This window comes from Octodon degus, unplaced genomic scaffold (genome assembly GCF_000260255.1).
Source record: "Octodon degus isolate 3935 unplaced genomic scaffold, OctDeg1.0 scaffold00013, whole genome shotgun sequence".
Lineage (NCBI taxonomy): Eukaryota > Metazoa > Chordata > Mammalia > Rodentia > Octodontidae > Octodon > Octodon degus.
In genome coordinates this window covers 21,258,770-21,267,169 of record NW_004524589.1, presented here as the reverse complement: position 1 = coordinate 21,267,169, position 8,400 = coordinate 21,258,770, and positions in this window count along the sequence as shown.

Here is an 8,400-nt window from a genome sequence, read left to right as displayed (position 1 = left end):
TTTTTAGTTAGTACCAAAACATAGTGCTAGATTTTTATAAATCCTATCAGAATAACAAGAAAAGCTTTCCTTTTCTTCAAATTCCACCAAAATCTTTGGATCCCAGAAATAGGGAGTAGCCTAATACTATATATTTTAGCCATCAATCTAATTCTTAAGACCTTGGGAAAAATCATTCAAGTATATATGCAGGATAGATGAGGTGATTGCAGTACTAATTTCCATCAGCTTTTGAAAGTAGCTGTTAATATTTAAAATTTTCACTTTGACAAACTCTGTGTGCTGATATCTGCAATTGGAGCAACTACATCAAAAACAGTAAGGTGTAATACAAAATCCATGGTTGAATGACTCATCTTTTTCTTCTAAATGCGTACCATTTCTAATGTCCTATCATTTATTATTATACTCTCTGTAAAATAAACCCGTGACATTGGAAAACACTGATTGGGCTGTTTAAGAATCCAGGTAGAGAAATCTGTGAATTATCTCGTTCATTATATCTCAAGAATTTCAGCCCCTTACTGCTAAGATGCATGATGTTGCTAGATGGAGGCATGTAGAGATGAGCTACAATTTCTCAAAATCATACAGATCCTACCTGGAAGGTAATTTAAAGGTCACCAAACCCAATCTTAAGTGTATTCTTAATGTTTCTTTAAGTAGTCTTACCCTCTAGCCATCACCCCTGCTCATCAACCCCTTAGTGGAACAAAAGTGCCAATCGCACAAAGCTAACTTAATTCAATAAGGAAGCACAATATATTTAAAGAAAGAAATATATTTCAAAAAATTACCCAATCTCCCAATCACTCATGTTTGGCCTCTCTCACATATTTTTGGATTGACAAGTGACTCTAATGATTCACACATAATTTGCATGCTTACTCATTCTCTAAGGCACAAAAAATTCAAATTAAGGCTATAGTATTACTGTTTTTCAGTTATCACCAACAGGTGTTATCCAAGATACCATGTGCACAGAAAAAATGAAATTTTTATGAGGCAATTTAATGGGTTGCTGTTATATCTATTTAAGTAGACAGTTCACATCAGTCTTCAAAATTGCATTAGCAACTAAACATGCTGTTGTGATTATTGATGGATTTTAGGACAAAAACGACCCTAAATTATTTAGTCTGTGATTGAATTGCACAGTATAACTTTGTTGTATTGCAACAAAAAATGTCCTGTAATTCAAGGTCTGGGAGACATTAAGCAGTTATATATTGATTCCTTTTCCCCATTCAAGTAATCAATTCAGCTACTTGGTCTTCATTTCTCAAAAGACTATAATCTCTATAAAAAGATTATTTCTATAGTATAAAACTCTATACCGAAAATACCATCAGATGTTCTTGAGGTCCACTGGTCTATCTATATTATTGCAATCTTAGAAAAAGAGGTGGTGACAAGACTTTAACCCCATAGAAAAATAGATCTAAAAAGAACACTGAACATAAGTGTAATTGTTTGTATCTGGATAACTGCTAGATCTCATGTTTGTTTTCTGAATATGTGTATAGCTTGTGTCTAGATGTTCTCCCAAAGCCTCATGCAGTCACAGGTGGGGTTTTTTCAGAGGTGGCTAAATTTAGAGTGTATTACTGCTTCATTGTGCAATGCTAGCATTAAGGATGCTAGGATTAAGTGTGGATGATTACTATATCAATCAGCTCATTGGTTTGGCACCACCCTAATACTTATAGCCTGGATATAATAAAAGTGGCAGAAAGAGGCTTGCCTTGTCCCTTATTGCTTTGCTGCCTTCTGCCTACCATGAACAGTTTCTCCTCCCCTGTGCCATGCCACTCTGCCCTGGAGCCAGCTCACTATGAACTAAAACCTCTACAAACTGTGAGATAAATAAGTCTTTATTCCTTTAATTTTGGGTGTTGGGTACTGTTATTTCAGCAATAGGAAAAGTAACTAACACAACAGGATGAGAACACATTACTATTTTTAACTATTAGCTATCCCATTGACTGGAGATTTGTCCTTGACCATAGGAAACCATAACATTTTAGCACTAAAAGAATCAGACTGTCTAGTCTCAAGTTGATGAGTAAATTATGGGCTACCTGTTATTAACAGTTCATTCAACAATACTAATTAAGAGACTAGAATCCAGGGAACCAGACAGAAAGCAATGAATAAAATAAAACTCTTTTTTAACTTAAAAATTTCATTCAAGTAGGACAAAATACAAGTGAACAAATACATCAAAATTTTCTCTGGATTTTGTAAATCTACAGAGAAAAACAAAGTGAGGTGAGGTGATAGAGAGAAGTGAGGAGAGCTGTCATGCTCTAAGAAAGATGCCCCCAGAAGGGTCTTCTACCAGGTGACACTGGAGGGTGACCAGGGAAAAATGAAGGATCTAATCATGCACATGCCTTCTGACTAGAGTTTTTACCACTTGAAGGCATAAACACTAGTTAAATTTCTTTGACTTCTCCCCACATACTCTTAGTGCCTTTCACACAATAGAGTTTTGACAGATATGAGGAAAAAAGAGAAAGGGAGAGAAATAAAAGTTATTGTGATCAAGTATAGACAATTTAGCTAAAGACGTACCTTGACTTTGTGTAATTGTCTTACATGTTTTATATGTTTGTGGACTACTAGTTTGGTTTTAAATCTGTAATATGATAATTATTTTTATAAATTCTGATACGTGAATAAATGAATGTGAAGGTGGTAAATAAAAGTGGGTGGAGGGAAGGGGGAAAACCAGAATGAGATGTGTTATGTGAGTGTGCAATTATTATGTATTACAATCCTATACTAATAAATGTCAAAGCAAATAAAACCACTTAAAATATTTTAACTGTTCAAAAGTTCTTTCTCTGGTATCCTGTGTAATCACTAAGATCTCTTTCTATCTTTAAAGAATATATATGACTACTAACCTCATGAGAAAGCAACAGAAGTCCTAACAGAACACAATTTTTCCCAATTCTACTTGCCTCCATCAGCATGAGAAATTTCATGGAAAATATGGGGAACCTACATTGACAAATGGAAAAGAAATTCATTTTACATTGTCCTCAAACTGTAATGTATAAGATCTGTGGTCTTCATTCATACCCTTGATTTATCAATCCCAGAAGAGGGACAAATATGTAGCTGTTTTAGTAGTGATCATCTTGTTGAAACTCACAGATAACTACTTGAGATGTGAGTTATAACACCAGCCCATAATAGGCTTCATCCAGCAAAACTAAGCTACCTTTTCTTCACACAAAAAACACTGGCATACTTAACAACATGCCAGGCTCTGAGACTCTAGTGCAAAGCATTATCACCCCACCTCAAGGATTTTATTTGCTGGTGCATTTCAAATGACACATTCTCTGAAGGAGTTGACCAAGTAGATGCCTGGCACCTCTGTTACCCAGCATTTCTGAGGGAAATAAGACATTCAGGGTGAAAGGGTTTGCCGAGAGGGAGCTCCAGGCTTCAGTATTCACTTGTTCCCAAAATAGTAGACTCCTTGATATGTAAATCTCACCCCATTTAATTTTGGAGACAGGGACAAAAATGTTAAGAACTGAGAAACTCACTGAGCTGAAGCTATCAGGCACACGCAAGTACACATGCACACAGACACACACTGGCTAGGATAGTACAGCTCTGTCCACCACTGTCGCTCCCGTCTGGAAGTTTATTTACCTCCTCTACTACTTAATGTTTTAGTTGTATGCTTTTCCATGATGTGGATGTGCTGGTATCCTCAGACCACTGATTTCTGGATGGACCATTAAGGGAATTCTGTTCTCTAAACTGAAGAAGCACATGGATATGGAAGAGAAAGAACTGCGTCATAATTTGGACATATTCAAATCACTAATTTTCAATTATGATTCTAGATTACTGGTTTTAGTAAGTCTTCCTTTTATAGTGAAAAAGAGAAAATCTGTCATGTCTGCATTTGCTCATTTACACTAGGTCTTATGTCTCAGATCACCAGTACAGCAGGACACTGAGGGCTAAGGCTGGCCCTCTGCTCTTTTCAGAACCTCATTGGCTTGAAGGAGGAATATATGATTGAATGTATTTTCCATCTCATTTGTCCTTTGTGCCCTCTGCTTGATTGTTTTGTTGAGGCAGCCGGCATTTTTAATAACTTCCTAACTTGACACTTCGCAAGAACAGATGTGTCAAGTTGCTGTCTGATCTTTCCAGTTTTATGTCTTTTCTGTCCAGTTCTGATGGGAAATTTGACAGACATTGTGATCGTGCTGTAATTCTGACAAGGGAAATCTAGCTGAAAATACTATTGTCTCCGCACAAATAACACAGAATTTCTCTCTCTTTTCCATCCATAAAACAAATGGCCATGCTAATTTGCAAAGTACAGCCACAAAAAGAATGATATATAGTGCTCAGCCAAAACAATACAAACAGAAGATGGTGCATCATTGGGCATACAAACAGATATTTTTTATTTAGAAAATCACTTTCACTTTCTCAAAAAGTAGCATACTCTTTTATTGCTTCCTGATTAAATAATGTAAAGTGTACTACATTTTTTTGGTTTGTTTATTTGATACAATAAACAGCCCTCTGTGCAGCTCAGACTCCTGGTGATCCTCCTGTTTCAACCTCCCCAGCCCTGGGATTACAGGCATGCACAACCACACCGGGTTTCAGATCTGGTGTGGTGTACCCAGAATTCTGCACCCGCGTGGCATGTGGCAACAGGGATTGAACGTGAACACTTGTGCTTGCCAGGCAGGTGCTTAAATAGCCAAGCTATCTCCCCAGAATTACTATAGTCTAATATAACTAGAAAATTTAATGTCTGGGCATACAGCAAAAGCATTTGTGCAGGATTATGATCTAGGCTCTCAAAACAAAAGTCAACAAAGCAGAGTAAAACAATCAATACAAGTAGAAAGTAGGTTGGATGATATCCTGTTTCTCTTAATCTACCATCTGGATTTATAGGAACACTAGAGCAAGTTTTATGTACATTGCATAGATAAACTCAATTACATACACAAATGTATATTGCATATACACATCTATATATGTCACATATGCAAATTTGTATATATTACATGTACAAACTACATTATGTTCAGTATTACTAACTGTATTACATAATGTATTACTAACTGTATTACATAATATATCATTAACTGTATCATGCCTTCTGTCCTGTAAGTTGTATGTGTCTGATTCTTTTTTATTTTTTTAATGTATTTAGTTCAGGGTCTAGAGGGTCTCACTACAGAGATATGACTCATAGTGATCCTCCTGTTTTCAGCTTCCCAAGCACTGGGATTACAGGCACCATGCCCAGTCTCAATCACTATCTCAGCACAGCCTGAGGGTGGTGCCGGCATGGCATACTGGGGATGGAATCCTGGTCCCTGTGTGTGCCTGAGCAGGCACTTTAATCCACTGAGATATCTGACGAGTACTTTCTTTCATTTTTAAAATTTTATTTTATTATTTTTCTTTTTTTTTTTGGCAAAACCGGGGATTGAACTCAGGCCTTTGCGCTTGACAAGCAAGTGCTTATTCTACTGAGCTATCTCCCAGGCCCCTTTTTAATTTTTTTAAATTTATTTTTATTTTTTCTTTTTTTAAAAAAAATTTTATTGACACAAAAAAGTCATACATATTGTATAACACTTTCCTCAAATGTAGTTTTTGTGTGACAAAAATATGCAAAATCTTTTCTTTTATTATTTGTAAAATTCTGTATCTCTTTCACAAGAATAGAATAAAGAAGAATGATTAATAAAATGTTTATAAATTTTTGTTGCAGTTATGTTGAGGTTTTTTTCTCTCATTTAAGATAGAAATTGTAAACTGGCAAAGTGCACCTGCCCACCAGCACAGGCTGACGCCAGCTTGCACTGGGCCCTACAACCTGACTATGCCAGTGCTAGTCTCTGCTGCAGGTCTTCACTGGTTACTGGTATCTGCAGCTCTTCGGTATTAACAGCTCTGAGTATTTGCTTTTCTTTGGAAATGACTGCCCTGTCCACAGCACATGAGGGAAAATTCCCAAGTAGATTCACAGGACTTTTGGAACCTGCACTGCCTAATTAATAAACCACAAGTGGGTTTACAGGAACACCATAGCAAGTTTTATGTACAGTATTACATAATCAAACTGTATTAAACATATAAATTGTATATTGTATATACATATTTATATGTTACATATACAGATTGTATTATGTACAGTATTATTAACTGTGTTATACAATATCATTAACTGTATTATTCCTTCTGTCCTATAGGCTATATGTATCTGCTTCTAAGAGATATGAATTCTAATGTTTGCCAAAAGATAACTAGCCAAGCCAAGGTTGATAAAATTTACAATAATAATAGTTAACCTACCTAGAGTATTAGAAGTTTGGGATCCAAAAATAAAAAATCTACAAAAAAAAGAGAATAGAATAAGTACTTTTCTAATATTTGTGTAGTTCATAGGCTTTGAAAAGATAAATACTGCACAAAAAACCAAAATTAGTTAAGGAAAGCCTTGCTAGGCTAATACCTTTTTAAACTTTCATTTTATGAAATCTAACAGTTCTCAGTGCTATATCTATCTCTCTAATAAAGACCACATTAGTTTAATTTGAGCCAAATGAAAGTCCTATATTTATTTTACAAAAAATCAATTATTAATAGCTGTTTGATTTAGTCTCAGTTAAGATGAGAAAATGGTCGCCTGTGCTTTGCAGTTCCTTTTTCTATTCTAAGTTTTACTTTTGCTTTGCTTCCCTCTGGTTGCTTGACACATTGCATCTACTCATCCTATGCCCCATTTTCCCGCCAGATGCATTGACAATTAGACCGTGTGTCATCCTTGCTAAAGACTAGAAAACTACATACTCTGGAAAGCTTCAAGAACTCTTCAGGATTCAAATCCAGCAGAAAACTATTCTCTCTAGACTTGCGTTTTACAATCCATTATTTATTATGGTTGCTTGCCCTCCCCAAGCATTGTTTTTTAATGTACCGTTGTGAGCAATACACAGTCCGCACTCACCATCATTTTCCCTTTTTCTCCCCAAACCTAAAACCAAAGAGAAGACTCACTTTCCATTCTGCAGATGATGTTGGCATGGCCAGAGGATTGATTACACTGACATCCAGTCCATGCATCCAGCAGACCAAATATCTAACTTCTGGTTTCATGTGTCTAGTGCATGTCACTCACGTAAATTCACACATCAACCTCTGCTGCATCTCATCTCCCCAGGATCTTCATGTCTGAGTGAGTTGCCTCAGTGAGAAAATAATAAATGAAACATCAAACAAATTGTTTTCTAGCTCTCCTGGCTCATACTAATCTTTATTGTTCCAGACACTTCCAATATATATCAACACAATCAAATTCAAGACACAGAGCTCTCCTCCATAATGTTAACTGCTAAAGAACACTTTCTCTTGTTTTACTATTTCTAAGATTAACTTGCTTCCCTTCCAAAAGGTCTTTTATTTATTACTGAGGGAATAAGAGAAAAGTAATTGTGTCTTTTAAATCATGAGATACATGTTATCCAGCAATGTGAAAAATAAGAAAACAGAAATAAAGGTCATGGAATGGAAGACGCACACAAGAAAATCAATTCTACTCACATAGAGTGGGTGTTGTTTTAATCATTCTGTTTTATTCAGGCACTAACCAAAAAATCACTCGAAGTCTATCTCACTTTCCAAGTTTAATGGTCTACCAAGTAGCATTTTCAATAGGGACTTGCTACTATTTTCTCAGCTGAATTAAGCTGTGATTTAATTTAGGAAAAATCCATCATGGTAGATCTGCCAAAAAGTAAGATGTTACATATAAAATTAGCACTTAGGGTAAGATTTTAAAACCCTAAAAGAGACAGATTTACCAAGCGTGCTTCAAGCAGTGGGTGTAGGGAATCAACATGATAAATAAAATTATTATCCATAACAATAAACTATTTCCCCTTTTAAAATGTTATATAACTGTCTGAATAACATACATTATCTGGGATTCAACTAGTCCAGTAAATATAAGGCCATAACCCAAATCTACTGACCTATGTACATTTTGACAGATAGTTTGTGTTAGTAGGTTATTTGTACTAACATGAAAGTTTAGAAAGATATTTATGATTAGATTTAGATTTCTTTTCTTAAGCTTATTCCCAGTGTGTTTTCTAAGGAAATATTCTACTGTAATTAGAATTTTTAACTCTAAGAATAGAAATAAAAAGGTCAATACATCTTGAAAATTAAGGCAGCACACATTATTTGTTGGGGTTTTGGGGGTGTCATGGTTTACTTTGATCAGGAACTTTAGAGTTTGGTGACAATTTGCAAAATCTAGATGAATGTGAGAGTTGACTGATTGTGTTAACTGATCGAGAGTTAACTTGAGTAAGAAACAGCAAC